Here is a 23,530-nt window from a genome sequence, read left to right on the forward strand (position 1 = left end):
ATATATATATATATATATATATATATATATATATATATATATATATATATATATTTATTTATTTATTTTTTAATCAGCGATCTCAACTGGCCAAATGATATCCGATATAAAGTGGGTCTCAGATTGTACAAGAAGCACTACATTATATTACATTACATTTTCCGCACCATGTCTTTAAAATATGAGCATTTATTTTACTCCAGTATACTGAATGGAGCTTCTGCGCTAGCCTGCCGATTCTGACAGGTGAGTGCGAGTAAAGTAAACAGCTTTTTATCTCGTTTTACTCTGGAGCAACTAAATGAATGCCAAAGTCTATTTAAATTGTATTTGAATTACATTAAAACATCAATGCTGTAAAAGGGAACCGTATAAAATGAAAAAAAAAAAAAAAAACTTACAACAGGTGGTCACCGGAAGTTAAATAGTATGGGAAAAACTATCTCGGCATATACCCTGTTGCAGGTCAGTTGTTCATCTGTAGTGTAGTTTTTTTTTTTTTTTTTTTTTTTTGAATGAATGAATGAATGAATGTGTTGAACACATGTATATGTTTTTACATAACATTTTTTATTTTTAAAACCAAAACTGAATACCATACTTGTTCCAAACCTGTTAGACCTTCTGTTTGAAGATTCATTCATTAATTTATTTATTTCATTCACTTCGACTTAGTGCCTTTATTCATCAGGGGTCACCACAGCGGAATGAATCGCCAACTTATTTAGCACATGTTTTACACAGCAGATGCCCTTCCAGCTGCAGCCACCTACTTGGAAGCATACACACTTATTTGCACGCATACACTACAGCCAATTTAGTTTATTCCACGTGTCTTTGGACTGTGGGGGAAACAGGGGCACCCGGAGGAAACCCACACAAACACGGAGTGAACATGCAAACTCCACAAATGTCAGTGACCTTGCTGTGAGGCCACAAAGCAAGAACATATGCTAACCACTGAGCCACTGTGTTGCCCTGTTTAAAGATATTTTGAAGAAAACTGGAAACTTTATAGTATTTTTTTCCCTACTATGGAAGTCAGTGGTTGCATGTTTTTAGAAATATATAATTTATGTTCAAACCAATTGAGGAAAAGTAAAGAGTATGTAAATTTAATCTTGGGTCAACAAAATATCTAATTACAATTTGTAAGTCACTTTGGAGACAGCCTATTTGTAACACTGTTGCTATGTTGAATGATGAACGATTGGATCAATTTTTGCTATTAATATAATGGTTTAAGATTCGTAAAGCTAGTTTCCAGTTTTCTTCTTTCAGTGTATGAGGATGATGATCCTGGTGGATGGGATATATTAGCGAAACTGAGGAGATGGAAAAGGCAAGAGATGTTAGCATTAAAGAGAAAGTATTTAACTATTTTGCACTGCCCCAGTAAGGATCTGATTTTTTTTTTCACTACCATCCACAACAAAGCCCAAAACAAGCCCTTCCCATTTCTTTATTAAAGACAGAATATAGTGAAAATAGCTGACATATACTGTGAAGATTCTCACTCCATTTGACGAACTTTCAGCCAGCAATAGTTTATTTAACAAAGGATGGTCTGGGTGGTGTGGAATTTCCCAGCCCAAAATTGGGTCCCAGTCTACCCCTGCACCAAAAAGAAATCCCTTATCATTGACATTGACTCACTCATACCAGAATGTTAGCCAATAAATATGATGATTCTGGATTTTAATTTTAAAGGAGGTATTTAAAAAAAAAACAAAAAAAAAAAAAACAGATCAATCTATAATAGCAACCTTGTACTCTTATCTCACCCTAAACCCTAGCACCAGTCTCCTACGGAACCCCGGAAGGGACGTAGTCTCCTGTGCTAACCATGGTGCTAACTGAAGTTTTTTTTTTTTTTTTTTTTTTTCTGGCTCCTGATCCGCTGTGGCCAGTAGAGGGCAGTCAAGTCATTTTACATTGGGCATCCATGGTAGTTGCACCTTTCTCTTATGTCTGTGTGTAAGTTTGGCAGTGATTAGGGTGGTGTTTGAGCAGAGCTTTGTTGTGTTTGCTTGACTCAACGCTGTTCACAAGAAAATAAGCTTCTCTGTGATATCATGCTCCGAGTCTCCGCTGCAAATGCTCCATTACACAAATAATGGCTTCTGCTGCTGCCGGAGTCACTTTAATTTAGCACCCAAAAAATCTTATTACAGTCATTTTTAACATGGCTGCTTTGAGCATAGGAGATCAAGAGCAGCAGTGTTTGGAGAGACCGAATTCAATTTTGTCGGAAATAAAAGACTTGCAACACCAGGTCTTTCTCTTTGTTGAAAGTTTAACTGGCTTTTGAGGCCTTGGTCACTGTTTGTGGAATATTGCATTTGAGTTTTAGTGCTATCTTTAGGACTGGCTTTCACATATCAGCCTTTGCATAGAAATAAATTGAACATGTTTTGCAAACATTTTGGTTCAGTAGTGATTCGCTAGGCTTTATCTGCTTCATTTTATCTAATATTTAATTTGGCTAAGTATGATTAAAGTCTGGTTGTTTTAATCACAAGTCAAAGATGAAACATTCCATTTTGATGTGTTAATCAAATCTTTTTATTATTTATATATTTTTTTATTTTCAGAAATAAATTTAAATCCAATTTAAAGAGTATAAAAAAATTATTTCAAATAATCATCATAAAAATAAAAGTTCAAAATAAGAGTGAAATAAGTTCCCAAACTGCATGATTGTCATTTTGTGTAACTGTCTGGATCTTGCTTTCACCACTATAATATTCATTCATTCATTTTCTTTTCGGCTTAGTCCCTTTATTAATCAGGGCTCGCAACAGCAGAATGCACCACCAACTTATCCAGCATATGTTTTAAGCAGCGGGTGCCCTTCCAGCTGAACCCCAACACTTGGAAACACCCATACACTTTTGCATTCAGACACATACACTACAACCAATTTAGTTTATTCAATTTACCTGTACCGCATGTTTTTGGACTGTTGGGGAAACCGGAGCACACCAAGGAAACCCACACGAACATTCAAACTCCACACAGAAATGTCAACTAATATAGCTCGGGCTTGAACCAGCTCACTCACTCTATAGCTAAAGGTGACTATATCCATCACTTCAGCTGAAGGATTGACAAGGTATCTACCCTATTTGGTAAAAAAAAAAGTTTTTTGACGACTGAATCATAATTAATTTCAGAGTACATCACACTGAGTCAGCATCAGTGTCTGACATGGGCAGCAGGAGCGTCAGTGAAGAGCTCTTTAATATTCACCACCCTTCCAAATGAGGTAAAAACAGACTATTTCATTCTTGGAACAATTCCTAAGATTCGTTGACATTTAAAGTCATTTATAGAGAATGTTTGCACTTACCTAATACACATACAGTTGAAGTCAGAATTTTTAGCCCCCCTTTGTTTATTTATTTATTTATTTATTTTTAATATTTCCCATATTATGTTTAACGGAGCAACACATTTTCTTTTTTTTTTTTTTTTACAGTATGTCAGGTAATATTTTCTCTTCTGGAGAAAGTTTTATTTGTTTTATTTCTGCTAGAATCAAAGCACTTTAATTTTTCAAAATCCATATTAAGGTCAAAATTATTAGCCCATTTAAGCTATATAATTTTTCGATTGTCTGCAGAAAAAAACATTGTTTTATAATAACTTGCCTAATTACCCTGACCTGCCTAGTTAACCCTTATTAACCTAGTTAAGCCTTTAAATGTCACTTTAAGCTGGATAGAAGTGTCTTGAAAAATATCTTGTGAAATAATATTTACTGTCATCATGGCAAAGATAAAATAAATCAGTTATTAGAAATGAGTTATTAAAACTATTATGTTTAGAAATGTATCGAAAATTTTTTCTCTGCGTTAAACCGAAATGTGTGAAACAAATAAACAGGGGGGCTAATAATGCAAGGGGCTAATTATTCTGACTTCAGTAATTCAACTGCACCTTCTATATCAGATAACTATTATATTAATATATTCTATGGCACATTTCAAATAAAAGCTATAGCTGTGTCATAATATTAACATTACTATTTTATATTGTTTTCTTAAGGTATAAATAAGAGAACTTTTGTCCCAAAGAGGCAGCTTGTGAGAAAGTAAAGTGTTCAGTGTAAAAAAAAAAAAAAAAAAAAAAAAAAAAAAAAATAGACAATCAAAAGTATGGTGCATTTTTAATAGTTAATTGCTCCTTTGTGTTGGCAAATGGGTAAAAACCTAGGATTTGATTGGTACTGGCAAAGTATAATGCTTAATTTTAAGTGACAGTTAATTAGTATTTGAAAGCTGAACTGAGATCCTTAAATTGAGTTATTATTCATTAAATGATTTTAGTTTGACTTTTTTTGCTTGAATAAACTTTGCTGTCTTATATAGCAAGCTGCGTTCATGCACGGATCCAATATACTGATACATATGCCTTTCTTTTTCAACTGCTTACATTACCAAGCTGTCTATGGTACTCTTAAAGGGCCATGGCACCCCCCACTTTCGGTTCAGGTCCACTTTTTCAAAAGATGCTATACAGTGGGCTTGGAGCTCCACGAGCAAAGGGCGGGAGTGGACGTGGCCAGCAGAGCAGGGGAGAAGGAGGGGAGCGAACACGGAGCAGTCATCACCCAATCATCACCGTATGATTTCACAGCTTGGCACTGGCAGCCAGGTCTGCTTTGCCTTCTGAAAGCACGTGCAGTCATGAATAATTAAGAAGCAAGCTCTTCTCATAGGATAAGAAAACACCGCTATGAATAATAATAGTTTTCCCCACAATTAAAGCTAACAGGTGCTAACATTGTCTTAACTGATGCTCAAAATACCCAATTCTGGTACAATCTCAAAAAAAGTACTCAAGGGTTTTGTGAACCTTTAATAAGGATACTAATGAAGAAGGGTGTCTGTGTGTATTTGTCTGTAAAAACCCAAAACGATTCTTTCGACGATTTCACTAAACTTAATTCAGCGTACACAAGCTTTCAGAGATGTGCTTTCTTTGTCTGCACACAATAAACTACGAGCGACAACTGAATTAAGCTCTCTTTCTTGTCTTATTGCGATATACAGTATTTGGGAACTAGTGTAATTTTTTTGGGCAATGGCGGTAACTACTGAGGGCTGATTCTGGTAATGCAAATGTAAATAATACAGCTTTACTCTTTTCGCTGCAGTTTATTATCTCATTAACAAGATTGCAACCTAGAAACTGGCAGTTTAACCCTTTAACAAGCATAACTGCCTGGCTAAACTTTTTGTCCATAGTTTATTATTTAAAACAACAAAATTTAAACCACAAAGTTAAAAATAAAAAACATACAACTAACAAAAAACAAAACAACATTGCAAAATGCAGTATTTTTGAAAATGTATACAGTATCAAAGCATATATTCATGTATATTGATATTTTCTTTCATATATATTAGGTTTTTCAGGTTGCATTATGTATATGTTGCATTAATATTAAAAGTATTATTCTCTTCTGTCATCCTGAAGTAATTTCTGCACAGAAATGTTGTGGTTTTAGGAGAGTTTCCCTCCTAAATTAAAGCCCCATCTTACGGCGACATTGATAAAAATGTAATTGTGATCGGGTGTGCTGTGTGGAATACCAAATAATTTTTTTCTCTGAGGCCACTGGGGTGTTTGCATTGTTAAGAAACCCTCAAAATAATCAGTTCCTGATGGCAAATGCACATTTGCTTAAGCAAACGAGTGTTGCGTTAATCTGGGGGAAACATACATTTATAAACAAAACTAATTTGTTTCATAAATACCCATGGCATGTGGTTGTTCTCTGATTAATATATTTATCTGCAGTCATTATTTAAAATATAAGATATCCCGGACGTGTTGATGTATTTACTTTTTTGTGTGTGTGAATATTTTAGTGAAGATTAATTTGTAATTAATTATTAGTCATGAATTAGAGTTTGTTTAATTCATAAACCTTTTTTTTCCCTGCCTGTTTCTTTTTTCAAAAGGGATGTAAGGCGTTTTAATTTGACTGGGCCTCTACAGCAAATAAATGTTTTTTTTAGAGTTCTGTACATAAACATTAAAAAAGCCATTTATTGTCTGTTGGCTAATATTAATGTTTGCTTTATAGTGCATTGGCTCATTAGGAAACTTATTGCCTTTGGCTCCGTATATACACTGCTCAGCAGATGAGATGCTAATCTGAGGAGCAGAGATGAATGTGTTTGATACTAGTCCCTATTTAGTCGACATAATTTCACCGAATGAGCTATTTCTCACGCTAAGTGTTTAGTCAAAACCCAGAGGAGCATTCAATCTGAGTGCAAGAGGTTGAGTTTGTTTGATTTAATTATTATTATTCTGTTTTTGTGAGATGTTCGGTCCATGAATGTAAACATGATAAGGTAAAATATTTATTTCTATCGTCACACAGATTGTCACTAATAACTCATTGCATTTTGTTCAAATTAGTTTCCAATTTCGTCACATTAAAGATAGGGCTGCACAATTAATCGGAAAAAGATCACAATGTCGACCCTACACAAGATCTTAATTCAGCTTTTCTATGATTCAGCCAATTATATTTTTAAAGTCAGGAGAGAAGCAAGGCAGTCGAACAAGTCTTCACAGCAACATTGACACCTTCAAATGGCATTAAAAGCGTCACATACTGTTTTTATAAGGTATAATTCACCCAAAAATTACATTTCTGTCTTCATGTAATGATGTATGTAGCGGCGTTCCATTGCCGCTATTGTTGGTAGAGCAAGCAAGTTTTGTTTGCGTAAAGTCAGAGTCCGTAGGCAAATAGATGCAAATAAAAACGTCTTTATTTTCCAATCAATTTCCAATCAACAGAATTACTTAATCACTTTCCTTAATCTATATGCACAATTCTCTGTTACCTTGAGTTACGTTCAGTTACGAGTCAAGACGGTCAAAAACTTTGTGCTTCCTACCAACACTGTGGCTGCGTCCGAAACCGCCTACTACTCAGTAGGTACTGCATTTGAATATAACCGTACCACTCGGCCGTTAGAAAAGTACGTTCTATACAGTATGAATGTGAAAAGTATGAATGGAATTCGGACGTACTAAATCCGCCATTTTGTCATGGTCACGTGACCTACCTGCATCAGTTGCGTCGCTTTACTTCCATTCATAAATTCGCTCGCGGGGCATCATGGGATAGCGCAGCATGCATGGAATGCGCACTCTGGAATCTCACCGGAAGTAGTAAGTCATCCGGGTACTTCTCGCATACTGATTTTCGAATTCTATGAATTCGGACATACTACTCGGCTCGCATACTGATTTTAGCATGCTATATAGTATGGAAGTATGCGGTTTCGGACGCAGCCTGTCTCACTTCATGCAGTGAAGCCACAGTTATATAGTGTCGTACTGACACCTTGTGGCCAATCGCCAATATACAATGTATGGCTCCTACAATGTATTCATGGCAGCGAAATCACACGTGAGCTGACTGCCAGCTGTTTGTTTACTACCGAGAACACGCGCATGCACGCATGACGCCTACTTTAGTGAACACAACCTGCATAGGCTGTGAATAACAGGTAATGAACTTGTAAATAACGTTCAGTTTGTTGCACAGTTTAAGGGCCATGCTGGAGGTTTGATTTGCATGTGTTTTTTTCTCACAGTGACAGCAGCCATGAACCACACTCTGAAAGTGAAAGTGAAACCTGTGCGCACATCATTCAAATGATCATATCGCATTTTGGAGTTATGATTACAAGAACCATTAGTTATGTTTTTTTTTCTTTCATAGCAAACACAAAGTGTTGTGGATGAAAATAAATGTTTACTGTGTAGGTATGACAAGCCTAGCCTATAATGTTGAATATAATGCAAGAAGGAATCTGATAATGACAAAAGTCTAATCTTACCATGGAAAACAAATGGTCTAATAATGTTTTCAATAACAGATGCAGGCACATGTTAAACATAATAAATCTACTTTATATTTATGAATAGTTATTTTCTGATTTCATAATTTTACCTTCTGATGTCATAATTTTACTTTTCTGATGTCATGAATTAACAAACAGGACATATTGAAAGTCTGTTCTAGTCCACCATAATGACTATACAAAATTTAGCATTTTAAGCAAGGCCTATTATTATTTATTGTTGTTTTACCATATGTTTGAGAATGAACAATAATAATAGGCTAATCATATTAACCTTTATTTTACATTTACAGAATCCTGAGAAAATCGTGATCTTGATTTTAAGCAAAAAAAAAAAAAAAAAAAAAAAATCGTTATTCACATTTTTTTGCCAGAATCGTGCAGCCCTAATTAAAATTTTCAGAGCTGTTTAGACATTGTAGTCATCCCAAAAAGTTGCAGGGTCAAATCTCATCTGATTCATGTCCTTACCAAAGTCATTCTTTTGTAACTTTCCTGTATAGTACATCATAAAAAACAACCCTTAGCAAGAGCTTTACAAATTAAATGAAGTGTATTCAGATCCTGACTTGAGCCCTGACCTCTTTATGCCAGAATGCAAATTCATGTTCTGGGGTGATTTCATTAATGAGCTTTCATCCCCCTCGACTGTTTTTCAGTTCAGTAAATCCAAACTTTCAGTCTGGTACACCTGACTATCTCATCTCTCTCCCTCAATGCACTCATGATTCATTGAAACTAGTGTGACTTCAAGTCGAAAGCATGCTTGAGAAAATATGAATGCAGGGCTGAGAATGTCTTAGCAGCCAAGAGCAAGAATGCAACGTATGAATTTTTTAAAAATTACATGTTTGTTAGCAGTAGATAACATGACTTAGCAATAAACACCACATATATTCAGCAAAACTAAATCTTTGTTAATATAACATTACAAATAGAGTAACGTGTTTGCTAATTTAGTAAAACAATCAAATAATGAACAATGATGGATCAGCTCCATGTCTTCAGCTTGCATGTTATACTTGTGAAATCTTTACTAACATAATTTGTTACTAACAAAGCATTTATTAATGGAATTATGAACCTTATTATAAAGTGTTCACTACTCCAACATTATCTACTGTAATACTAACATTTGTTTAATTAAATTAATTTCGGCTTAGTCCCTTTATTTATCAGGGGTTGCCACAGCAGAATGAACTGCCAACTTATCCAGTTTATATTTTACGTAGCGGATGCCCTTCGTGCTGAACCCATTACTTGGAAACAACAATACACTCTCACATTTACACACATAAATTAAGGCCAATTTAGCTTTTTTAATTCACCTATACCGCATGTCATTGGACTGTGGGGGAAACCAGATCACCCGGAGGAAACCCATGCGAACACGGTGAAAACATGCAAACTCCACACAGAAATGCCAACTTGCCCAGCCAGAACTCGAACCAGCGACCATCTTGCAGTGAGGTGACAGTGCTAACTGCTAAGCAACCATGCTACCCAGTACTTAATTAAGTACTACTTAATTAAGTGTGGATGTTCTTAATTAATTAAGTACTTACTTAAATAAGTACTTAAGTACTTAATTAGTTACTACGTAATTAAGTATTAAGTACTACTTAATTAAGGTAACAAATTTTGTAATGCCGAATGAAGTTTAAATTAGTATATGCCTAGTTAACATTAACAAAGATTAAGCAGTGCTTAACAGATCTACTGTTCATTGTTAAGTAATGAATTAACTAATGTTAACTAATATAGCCAATTGTAAAGTGTTACCAGTTGTAGCTTAATTTTTTAGTTCTCATAACTTAAATTTTCTTGTTACTACAACTTATTTTTTGTATAATTTTTGTACTTATAGCTTTTCTTGTTTAGCTTAATTTTTCTAGTTCTTATATCTTATTTTTTTCTAGTTACTACAACATAATTTTCCTAGTTTGTATTTTTTTTAGTAACTGCAACTTATAGTTCATAAGTTGTTAATGTAATAGTTGTTAATGTTAACAAAGATTATGTCATGCTAAGCAAAAAATACTAATATTAGACTTGTCATATAATTAGGGTTGTAATGGATCACGGTTGATCCTAAAAGATTGCATAACTGAGAGATCGCATTTTGCATCATTCAAATCACATGCATGCAAACATTTAGGCATCCTGTATGACAGAAGAAATCGTGGTAGGTTATTTGGGATGTGGTGGGTTTAAAGTTGTTTTCTGTCACTACTTGTTTAGCCTGCATTAATGTATTCAGTGCAATCTGCACAATTAATCCTTAAAAGATCGGGATCTCAACACCCACGCAACATAAATTATAAGTGAGGGTGATTTGCATATGTTTATTAATCCTTCGAATTGCTTCATTCATATCTGTGCTTGAAAAAAAAGTGATTGAATCGTTGGTCTTTAGAGTTATTTATGAAGTTACAAACAGTCAAATAAAACAGATTTAGTTACATTAATTCATTCATTTTCTTTTCGACTTAGTCCCTTTACTAATCTGGGGTCACCACAGTGGAATGAACCGCCATCTCATCCAGCATATGTTTTACGCAGCAGATGCCCTTCCAGCTGCAACCCATCTCTGGGAAAAGTACTGGAATAACAGTTTATAATTGAGATAAAACCACTGATGTTTGTGGTAAAGATTAAAATATATGCGACATATGCTCAAAAATGAAAGTTGTAGGCAGCAATTACATTACTTATCCATCAGGTGGCGAAAACCAGTCATCAAAAATACGCCACTGAATACTTCTTCAAAAATGACACATCTAGCAATGAAACATGACGTTTTATGAGTAAATAACTGAATCATTTATTGAATGAGACTAAAAATGAATATATTTTTATATTATATATAAAACATTAAAATGTTAGATTTCTACCTATTATCAGCAACAGTAGTAACAGTTAATTTTTCACAGCACTGAATATTTTACAATTTATTTTTATTTAGCCGATTATTTCTTCATTTTATTTTTAATAAAACTGTAGGTTCTTAGTTCTGTTTGTTATAACCAAATGACCTGTTACACCACTACATATAATTGATAAATATATTGATAAAATAATGCATTATTTTATTCATTTATTATAATTTGCAGTAATAATTGAAACTTAATGACTATTATGCTACTTCATGGCAGTTAGAAACATGATGTGTCTGCTGAAAATGGTGACATGCAGCATAACTGATTTGTTTATTGTTTGCAATATTGTTAAATTTTTTAAACAATCTTTTCAAGGCCATCAGAAATGTCTTAGTTTAACAATGTTCTAACAATTCCAGATATGCCAATTCAAAATTTATGCTTTGTTTAATGTTGTTTTTATTTTAAATTTTTAGAAATATCACTAAAATTTGCAGCTGCAGTTGTTTATTAAATTACATATTAGTTTAGTTAGCAAACTATAATGAGACATAATATATCAGACTTTGTTAAATACATTTGAATACAACATTAGTTCTATTCCAAAAGAAAAAAATAGGCAGCATGTTGGCTTAGTGGTTAGCACTGTTTCCTCACAGCAAGAAGGTTTGCATTTCTGTGTGGAGTTTGCATGTTCTCCCAGACCGTATTCGTGTGGGCTTACTCCTGGTGCTTCGGTTTCCCCCACAGTCCAAAGACATGCGCTATAGGTGAACTGAATAAACTAAATTGGACATAGTGAACGAGTGTATGGGTGTTTCCTATAGTAATGGGATGTGGCTGGAAGGGCTTCCACTGTGTAAAACATATGCTGGAATAGTTGGTGGTTCATTCTGCTGTGGTGACCCCTGATAAATAACGGACTAAGCCAAAGGAAAATTCATGAATGAAAAAGAAAAAATAGCAATACTTAGAAAAATAGAGAAAAATATATATATACTTTTCATATATATATACTTTTCACTAATTGTTTGTTACGTACCAACTTTTTTTCTTGAAATTGCAAGTTGTGTTAGTAGAGTCACCTATTTTCTGGCAAGTAGTTAACTTTAAAAAGACAGAATGTACTTCCACGGTGTCAGTGTGCACTTAGCCGGTGACAAAGCCTGAAATTATGCACCTTGGGAAAGAAAAATAACAACCTCTGGGGACTCAGATATATTTAAATAAATAAATAAATAACTGTGTCTCAAGCTCTTAGCGAAACTGTCAAAAGAAAAAAAGAAAAAAAACAAAAAGCCTCAAAGTAATATACACAACACCTCACCGAATTCTTGCAAATCACCTGTTTGTGGAATTGCTCCCTGGATGTATTCTAATACCCATGCGAGCACTGATTTCTGTGGCAGGTACAGGACATATGTGAAGTTCTTATGAGGTGAGCATGAAGTAAACAAGGAATATGCATGCTTGATTTCCCCAACTCCACCGGGAGCCATTATCAGCACCGCTGATGCAGGAAATAGATAGAATGCTGAAAATAATACCCTTGAATAATTAATCAGATGGGTTTTAAATGCGCAACAAACACACTCGCTTCTCTCTAGGGGGAAGAGAATGTGTGATTTTACAAGTGCAAGTTTAAAAGCCAAACTCGGTTTACAAGTGAAACCGAGGAGAAGCTGATAACTCGACGGAGGAATTAGATTAAACCCCTGTTTGCAGTGGAAAGCCCTCGCCGTCTATGTATGTTTGCTCAGTGCTTTGATAAGGCAGAAACACGCCATTGGATCCAACCCACACTGTTGAAAAGGTCAGAGAGCCGTCCATTTCTCCCTGATCGGGTTTGTTTCATTGAGTGCTTTATTCGATCATGCTTTATCTCCTTATCTTCTGATTGGAAATCCGGGTGTCGTTGGATGCACATAAGCAAAACTAAGTAAATATTGAATTTCCAAGTGCACTTGACCATTTGTGATCACTTATCACTAGATGCCATGACTAATGTCTCTCTGACTCATTAGGCTTAGCAGGGCTTAGAGAGGTTAAAATTTTTGTTTTTTTTTCTTTGTGAAAGTGCACCGACGAGAAATGTCAGCATTTAACAGTATAGTTGAGTTCAGACTGCGTTCTATTTCTTGCACATTTAGATTCATTTTATTGTGTCGGTTGTTTAAGAAATTACAAATGTCAGCGGATGACCTTTCGAGTGACATTCCAGTTTCTGATAATATCAAAGCAACTAGTTGCATTCGATGAGGCAGAAATGCTGCTGGAGCTTTACTTTGAAGAGGCAGATTGCTGTGAAGTCTCCGTAAACGGACTTGTGTACACACGAGACTAGTCTAGACAGAATATAAGAAGTGTAGAAATACTCAAATGTTTCCTCAGAGTCTCAGGTGGTATTTTCAGGTTCCCATTGAATTTGTTTGATGAGGAAAAGTAGAAGCGGTGGATGCTATTTGGCCTAAAGGAGGGTTTATAAATGTTGCTGTAATCATGCTTTAATGCAGCCCTTTTTAAAGGGATGATTAACAAAAGGTGAAACCAAGAAGAATAGCAATGCTTTGTTTGGGAAATTGAGTCTTTGTTGAAAATTTTTTTGAACTCATAGCAGGCAAGAATGAAAAGAAAAACTTAAATGATGTAAACTGAACGTACACTGTTTTAAACTCCAAAGATTGTAGTTTTGATTTTCTGTACTCGTCACAATTACCTGAATTTAAATGATTCCCATCCAAGAGGTCGAGGTTGAGTTGTGTTAGTATATACAGTTGCCATGTTTAGAAGATGCTGATTCACAGATCCAATATAGTGATTCATATAAAAACATAACTTTATGTGAACTTTATGAATTTTTTTTTGTGTGCTTCTGACACAACCTTCTGTCCATTTGACAGTCAATGTGCAATCTGTCTGTATCTATCTATCTATCTATCTATCTATCTATCTATCTGTCTGTCTGTCTGTCTGTCTGTCTGTCTGTCTGTCTGTCTGTCTGTCTGTCTGTCTGTCTGTCTGTCTGTCTGTCCGTCTGTCCGTCCGTCCGTCCGTCCGTCCGTCCGTCCGTCCGTCCGTCCGTCCATCTTGTTGCCTACCAAATTTTACGAACAACAAGTAATAGTTTGACTTCTAGTCAATCATTTGGTATCAGAAGTGGCTTATATGGAAGGCAAATGCCTCTAGATTATGCTTTAATTATTAAATTAGGACAGTAAGGTCTGACTTTGCTAGTCACTTAACAGAAATAATGTACAGCACAGAATATAAAGTCATGGTGCAGTGGAAAAAGAATTAATATTGGATGACTGCATCTATCTCTGCAATGACTCAAATAACTTATTAATAAAATCATCTGGAATGGCAAAGAAAGCGTTTTTGCAGGACTCCAAGAGTTCATCAAGATTCTTTGGTATCATCTTCAATGCCTCCTCCTTCATCTTACCCCAGACATGCTTAATAATGTTCATGTCTGGCGACTGGGCTGGCCAGTCCTGGTTTGTAAGTAATAGGCTGCACACATGTCTTGATACCTCAGGCTGTTGATGTGGCCATCCACTCTACAGATCTCCCATACGCTCTCATTCTGAATATAACCCCAAACCATGATTTTTCCTTCACCAAACTTGACTGATTTCTATGAGAATTTTGGGTCCATGCGGGTTCCAATAGGTCTTCTGCAATATTTGTGATGATTGGAATGCACTGCAGTTCAACAGATGATTCATAAGAAAAATCTACCTCCTGCCACTTTTCTAAATGATCAACTAGAAGTCAAGTTATTATGTGTTGCTCTTACAACTGGGATCGATGACAAGACTTTTGTCAGGTAGTGTGTATATATAACAATATACCACCAACAATACACAATGATGTAAGCATTATTTACCACTTATTCTTTGTATTTACTTTCAGTGCTCTTTAATTTTGTTCCCAACAATTATTGTTACTTCGTACTACTTTACCCAATTACCTCATCTGGCCCTCAGAAGCATTTTAGTACAACAGATCACACAACATATCATAATGCAAGTCAAAGCTCTATAAATATCATCAATATTTTGCTATTACAGTTTTTCTCAGTCGCTTTGGTGCGTTTCTCACATCACCAGTGCATTTCTGCACAACAGTTAATGCATTTCTCAAAACAATTAGTACAAACTGCAAAACCTAGTTGATAACCTGCAAAAGCGCATCAGATGCTAAAAATGGATAGTTCATTCCTCAAAAGCAAGTATTGATGTCAATCAAAGTGTCAGTATCATCAAAATGAAAAGCCCTGACACCATTGTTTATGAACAAGATAGTCAAATGGCTTTGTCATGTTTTCATCATGACAGTTTACTTTGTACATTTTTTCAATGCAAAAAAGTCAGATTTTGGTGAAACTTCCTAAAAAAAATCTAAAGATAGTACTATATACTATTACTACACCCAATTGAAAACTACAGTAAAGTTAGACATCACTGCATTTAGTGAGGTATCTGAGTACAAGACACTGAATATGTGTTTCACATTTTTTCTGCATTTGCTCTTTACAATTTAAATTTTTCACAGCATTGTGCAGAAGAATAAATACACCCTTATTTACAACAAACATAAACATATTGCAGAACATATTGGAACTGAACCAACATACATACACAGGTCTGTGAATCATTTATGAAACTGAAGACATTTTCAGTAAAGTAAAGATTTAAACATTTTTTTTATAAAATTAGCTTGACAGATTTTGACAACTAGTTCAACATTTTTGTATGTAATGACTCAAGTAATGAAATGAGGGCTATTAGTTTTATATGGAATGACTATTCAGCATTTACAAGTTTAGTTAATTTTGACTGAGATGTCATAAGCAAATGATAATGTTATAAATAGCAGAGAGCTGTATGAAAGCAATTGATGCATGTCCAAAAGCATTTGCAATTTGCTGAAAGGAATGAGAAACTGCTGCTAGGATGTGTAAAAATGACTAATTGTTTTGAGAAATGCATTAACTGTTGTGCAAATGTAAATAGTGTTGTGAGAAATGCACCAAAGCGACTGAGAAAAACTGTAACATTACTGTTAAAAACAATCATTTTAAGCCGTAGAGTAAATGTGAAGTTTATCCATCATCTGCCTTGTCATGAAAGTTTATTCTTTTTTTATTGTAACTATTCACTCAGTTCTGGACTCAATTTTTAATCTATCTGCCGGTCTGTCTGTGTGCAAGTGTTCGTGTGTACAGTGGTGATTGTTTTTGTCAAGTGTCTCACAAAAGACTGCATCACTTGTCTTTTTTCCCATTTCTTAAAGATGAATAATTGAAAGACCAACATTTGAAGTTTAGCTTATCTAATTGCATATGCAGCAGTGAGCTTTACTGCGGATGAAAAGAGACTAGACTGACGTGAATGATTTTAAAGCAAAGCTATTCCATTACGGACAATCACTCTAATGTTTCCTAAAGGTAAAGTTTTAATTCTAGTTCTGTTCTCAGACTGTATAATGGCATTCTTGGCAAAGCCCTGTATGTTTTGAGTTATTTGACAATGGTACGGTTCCCTGTGTTTTGCGACCTAAACAGAGCCAGCCCTTTGCTACTGTTCACTTAGACTGTCAAATGACTTTCAAGCATGAAATGAATCGGGTACATCTCACTGGAGATTTTATTAGACTATTTTTTTTATTTTTTTTTATTCAAGCTTACCCCATCCTGTTGTTCCTTTGCAATGGTTCTCCAGAGAGGAATTGTCTTGATAGCTTGAAACAAACCATGTAAAAACTGAGGCAAGTCAGAATACAGTGCGAACAGGGAGAGAAACTGCTTCAGATGAATGTAAATCTTCACTGAATGGAGGACAGGTCTCTCAATGCTGCATTGTTTGATGGAATATGATGCCAGTTTCCTATGCGCAATACAGTTGCTTTAGTTTTACAGTTATACAGAGAAAATCATTTTCACAACAGTTTTGAGTCTTGACTCATCATTCTGCCAAGAATTGACTGCAAAGATTTCAAACAAAGATGAGTATTTTGGTATATTTAATGTAAAATTCTTTAACATCAGCAAGTGATCTACTGACAATGAATGAATTAATGACACTATAGGAGATCTTAAAAATGCTAACTTTAGCCTGGTAGCATTAAAGCCCACATCCCACTCTACCTCCAAACCCCTATCTAAAGCCATGCCTCTAGAACACACAAACTACAACGAGTCAAAGCGAACAAAATCGTCACTTCCTGATTAACTGGTGCCACATATCAACAGTAAAAACGGAATTTACTTCGGTAGGAGAAGCTTTGTGAATCGTTTCTTCATTTAATAAATGACTTTCACCTCAGACGACAATGCCGACACGCTATGAATGTCTGGTCGTGGTTGAAGCCATGAGACTCAGAGTGCAGATGCTCTTGACAGTTCTGGAGGTCATTATTAATATATTAGCCACAAAACTGAAATGGTTGAGGTGTTTTAGAATGGCCAAAACAACATTTCAGACTTCTCAGCCTGCTGGTTTGTCCATTTACACACATTTTTATCATCACATGGTCTCTTAAAACAAAATCACCTTTTTTAATAAACATACTGGAATGTGTTCAGTAAAAGTGTTTTCAGTATAAATTATTTCTTGTCAAATTAATAGTTTATTCTACTCCCTTATGCACATACATTTTTGTTATGCGAACAGCACAGGTGCTAAAGTTAAAATGCTTTTTTTTTTTGGATGACAAACTACTAAACTGACTACCACAATCCTTAGTAAATGGAATTGTGTAATTCACATAAAGATTCACATGTTCTGAAACAAGGATGCACTGTAATTGTGGCAGTAAAGCTGTTTTCTGGTCTGATGCTGGTTTTGATCCCATCTCTCTTTTCTTGCCTTGCAGGTTTTTTTATTTTTTTATTTTTTTTTATTTTTTTTGATGTTTGTGGTGTGAGTCACCATTGCAAGCTTTCTCGAGTACTAGTGACAGCTGTTTACCACTAACCAGGGGCCAGCTGCATAAACTGCTTTAGATTATTCTTAAAAATACAGTCAACTTTTTTTTTGTTTTTATCTTCAAGACTGGACATAGCTATTTCAAAGTCAGTCTTAAAAAGGTTGATTGTTGCTTTAATATAAGTTCAGAAAAGAAAGAGTTATTACCACATGGCCAATTAAAAGTCTTTACATGTTGGTTATGCTTAGGTGCTGTATGTAAGTTCTTCTAAAGCCGTGGTTCTCAAACTTATTCACCAAGTACCACCTTAGAAAAAAATAGCCTCTCCATGTACCACCATAATGACCAGTATTGGACAAAAAGCAGCGTAGTTGGCCAAATTAAGCAACTACAGCACGGCACAGTTCAAAAACGAGAATCATATTCATATTTATACAATATTTGATACATTTTGAAATATATTTTGCATGTACATATTACATATTTGTTAAACTTTTTAAAATCTAAACATTAACTTGTATGTAAATTGGTAGGGAACCCATTTTTCTCAGATGATGACAAGTTGACAAAACATTGCTGCACTCTTATGGAAGGTTTTTTTATAGAGAATTGATGAAGTCGGTTTTTGTCACGTGACTCGTAGTGCTGCATTCTGAAAAGTTAAGATGTTTGTAACTAGGCACGCCTGGAATATGCAAGCGCACCATGCTGCAGTTCTAACTCATTTTGCTAGCCTGTGGGTTAAATTTGGCACTCAAGTGACCATGATGTAACAAGAGAATACGGTTATTTTTCCAAATAAAATATTTTTCAAAATAAATGATTGTTCAGACTCAGATGATAAATAAAACTGAAATAATTAATAATATTTTGTGCGGCCCAGTACCAATTGATCTATAGACCAGTGCTGGTCTGTGGCCCGAGGGTTGGGGACCACTGCTCAAGTGCATATCTGCTCTGCAAACACCACACACCTCTTTAGTTCTGCCTCAATTAGATTGGTTTTTAGCAGCTAAGGACACAATGCACTAAAGTAAACATTCTAAGCACAGCACTTTTATCGTAGACTTTAGAGAACAGCCAATGCTGATCATATTGGAGTTATCGTACGCATCATATGATTAAAATTGTAACTTTTTTTTTTTTACTCAGTGATTCCTCTGTGTACCACTGAAGGTAAGCCCGCATACCACTAAGGGTACACGTACCACAGTTTGAGAACCGCTGCTCTAAAGCATAAAAATGCCATAATATTTTTGCAGATATTTAAGAAACATGCTCAGTGAAAATTCTTGTTTATCTGAAAAAAAACAATGCTAAAGTCAGATATTATGCTTTGAAAATGTGTTTTCCATGCCGGAATGCTGTCTTTGTTTTGGTTCTATTAACCTGGCCACTGCCAGTTTATCCAATTATATTTCAGCAGCCGGGTTGCCTTGGTGGAAAACTGTATTTCATTAATTCATTCAGATAGGCTCTCAAAGCATGTGTCCGTGACCGAAATGCGACCTCCGGTGGATTGTAGCAGACGCCGAAATGAGATGCAAATTCAGAGTTCCAGATGAGATTATTAATTAGAAAATAGTATTGATATTAGAATGTAAATATTAGGTGAGCAGGTCACATTGTACACGTGTGTCTTAAAAACATGTGACGAGATATGCAGTGATACGCAGTTTCGCTGATTGCACCCGATGAAACACGACAGAAATTTAAAAACAGCCATTCAGAAGCACAGAATTATAATTAATTTAATACATTTTAACCCTCGTTAACATTATTAAATGTACGCTGAAAAGAGTTGGTTTACACTTAGTCACAATAAAGTTCAATTTCGAACTGTTTATTTTATTTTCAAGATCTTAGGTGAACCATCTGCTGCTGCTTTCAGTATATGGCAATAAATGTCTTGCATTTATTGCCATTACAATTATTAGCATTTAACACTGAATAAACCCCATGAGGTGTATCTGAGGTGATCAATGTCAGTTTTCTGTTGTTCAGCAAGAAATAGAAGCCACTTCTAATAAATCAACTCTAGGTGTTGGTTAGAACAAAAACTCCTTTTGCTATAGAAAATATTCCTTCTATCGCAAGGTGTTGCTTTTATTTAAAACATGACTTAAATCAGCCTTTAGACTCGTTTGTCAGACCAGAGTCAGATTCACTCCTGTTGGTCGTCAATCTGGCAACCTGCACTTGCGTTTGTTTTGATCGTTGAATGCAATACCTAGTTCAACCACTGGGTTTCAAACCTACACACTGCACCTCTAAGGATTGAATATACATAATGCTGATTATTTCAGTTATTGCAGTTATTCCATTGGGAAATGCTTTATATTATACGTGTTATACATTTTATATAACAAAATGCTTGTGTTCGGTATAGTTACTTCCACTTATTCCAATGCTATGTCATGGCAATTCATAACTGTTTGATTTAGTGACTAATTTGGATGTTCTTATTCATACAAGTTTATACAATTTTCTCATCCCTCAATGAGGGTTGGGTTTAGGGGTGGATTTTTTTGCCACACCTAATTTAAAAATGTAACATTTTCAACTGAATTAGCCACTAAACCGACAAAAGTTACCTTTCCTCGTGAGATCAGGCTGCTAATTCAGTGTTTCCCAAACCTTTTCGGCCATTCTTGCATCTAGGAGGTTGAGAAAGGATCCCAGCCCCACCTGTCCCCAGTCAGTCAAACAAAACTTGAGCTTCAAGTTTAACTGTTAAAATTAATTGAAATAACAACACATTTTTATTGATCAGTCTTCTGTCCATCTTGGTTTTCTCTTGTTTCTCTTTTATTTTTTATTTTTTGTTTCATGTCACTTCAAAACAAAGATATCTGAATACTTGTTTGATAACCGGATGGATTTGGAGCTCTGTTGTATTTCTGCATTGTGGTTATTAGTCTGGAAGTGAAGCAATGCTGTACTTAAACCCTGAATATGCAATTTTTCTCCATCCTCTGTGTTTTGGCATGTCAAACATTGGGGACTGCAGCTGCGTAGTGCTGTCAAAGGTAAAACATCATTTGTCACTGAAGAGTGACAAAGGCCTATTAATTAGTGGAGTTTCATTAATCCCGCCAGCTAATTACCCCAGGAGCACGATTTGTGAGCTTATCTGGAGAGATAAGGAGTTAAATATGATGATAGTTGTGCTTATCCCTGCTATGGGTAATTGTAATTACTACAGTATAGTGTAAAGGGAACATTGGCAAATTGTCTCAGATTAAAAAATCATTATCGTTCTCCAACGAACATGCCGCCTGGCCTCCTGGTTTATTATGAAAACAATGTAGCAATTTGGCATAAACCGAGACAGCAGATTATAGCTAGCAATTAAGATTCATTCTTTCATGACAGCTTTTATTCGAAACTGGCATAATGTCATGGGCTGTCAACAGCGTGACAAGGGCTTCTTGCGAATTTGACACAGGTATAAATGACTCCGTATCCACGGCTCTTTAGCACACGGTGTAAAAGCTCTAATTAAATGTCCTTGAATTCCTGCACTGATTCAAACATGCGGCTCACATTATTCGTTCTCCTCTTTCTGCGAGCTGTTACGCAGGGCTCATGCTCTGATCTTTCAAATATTAGTACCACGCTGGCCTCATTCCTTTCTTTCCATTATATGTATATTTTTGGATTTGATTGTATGGGAAGTAGAAAGCGAAATTCATCTCGATGGATTGGCCACAGTGCAGAATCCGCTGCAACGAAGCTGGAGTTTGCCTAAGAATGAAAGTGGTTTGGTGGAGCGGCAATTAGAATCAGCTTTGATTTTTTCTTTCAGGCCGCATGATGAAAGCTGGCACTTTTACACAATCATATCTCAAAGCCCTCTCTAAGGTCTGTGACCCGCTACTCATGTCACTGAAGCAGTTACTGTAATGCAAGCAAATGTGAAGCGGACTTAGGGTAAACATACACTTTTATGTTTTGTATTAGTTTTTGATTCTTACTGGTATTGTTAGTTAGTTCGATGTTGTAGTGTGGGTTTATTGTACTTTGATATTGTGCTAAGCTAACCGTTTTTAGCATGTAAATATATGCAAACATATGATTCATAAAAATAAGTGAGAATACAATTTGAAATATTTATTTTGTTCTACAATATGTCTATATATATATATATATATATATATATATATCATCTATAAATATCATCTATATTTATCATCATCTACTTGAGCCATGATAATTGTAACACAATATAATAATATGATAGCCTGTGTTGTTTCATGTCATATTATACAAAGTTCAATTGCTCGTGCAAGTTTTTTTAAAACTAATTTTTACTGTTAAGGTCAGTAACCCTTTAACCTCAGATCAAACTTGAACTGCAGTTGTCATGTTTGACACTTCCAAACACTTTAAAAAGACATACAAGCTTAAAAATCAACAACAATAAAAAAAACAAACAAAAAAACTGCTGCCTCGACTTGTCCACTGAGTCTGGCAGTGTTGTCAATCTTACAGAGAAGATTGGGATCAATTCCACTATGTGTGCTATTCTGACTTCAGCACGGCTCCCATTAGATGTTTACTTCACCTCAAATCATAGAGGAGAGAAGTGCGCCCACAACCGTCAGAGGATTTAGCACCCGAGAGTAAGAAAGCTGCAGCATTCAGAAACAATCACAGCAGTGAAAATGGAAGCAGATTGGGCCTGCTGTGGTCTGATTGATTCGTCATGGCCGAAGGTAAACGAAAACTTCCCTTTGTGAAGATTTTGAAAGATGAACCCTCAACAGGTGACATTGTGAAGCAATAGCTCCTTTATATTGACGCATTGAAATGTTTAAAATGCTTGTTTAAACAAACACATGTTGTACAACTACTACAATTTTCAAACAATCCAAACTATCTTGTAAGTTTCTAATATCAAATCGATCTCTAACATCTAACTCACGGGTTGTGTTCAGGGAATTAAAAACAGATTTTGTTAATTCGCCTAATATTCTTTGTGACAAACAAGCACATTTCATCAAATATTGAACAGTAATATACGGACTACTGTGTTTTACACACTGTAGCAAATTGCTATGTAATAACTGCATGTAATGTAAGAACTCAAAATGATGTAATAATTTTAAGATTATTGTAATGAAATGTTCCTTATGTAATAATTTTCTCAAAATGTATTAAAATACTGATCTCATATATAACATCATTCTGGCCTCTATGCCAAAAAACATACATATTTCTTATATGCCAAAACTCACGTTACATATATGCCAAAAACATACATGTCACATATATGCCAGAAACATACATGTCACATGTGGGCCAGAAACAAATGTTCATATATGTATAAAACATTTTACATAACTGCGAGAAACGTACATGTCAGATCAATAGTAAAAACATACATGTCACATATATGCCAAAAACATATGTTTATAAATGTAAATATCTTATGCCAGATCTATACCAGAGACATATATGCCACAAACAAGTAAGTATCATTTATGTCACATGAGAAATTGGGGAGAAAATAAACAGGGGGCTAATAATTCAGGGGGTTGAATAATTCTGATTGCATATTGTATATGCTGGAAACATGAAAATAGTAAATATCTTATGTCACATATATGCCAGAAACATACATGTCACACATATGCTAAAAAACATGCATGTCAGATATAGGAAAGAAACATATGTCGCATACAGTTGAAGTCAGAATTATTAGCCCTCCTTAATTTTATTTTTCTTTTTTAAATGTTTTCTAAATGATGTTTAACAAAGCAACACAATTCTCACAGTATATCTTAAAAAAATTTCTCTCCTGGAGAAAGTCTC

Source organism: Danio rerio, chromosome 9, assembly GCF_049306965.1.
Source record: "Danio rerio strain Tuebingen ecotype United States chromosome 9, GRCz12tu, whole genome shotgun sequence".
In the NCBI taxonomy this organism is placed as follows: domain Eukaryota; kingdom Metazoa; phylum Chordata; class Actinopteri; order Cypriniformes; family Danionidae; genus Danio; species Danio rerio.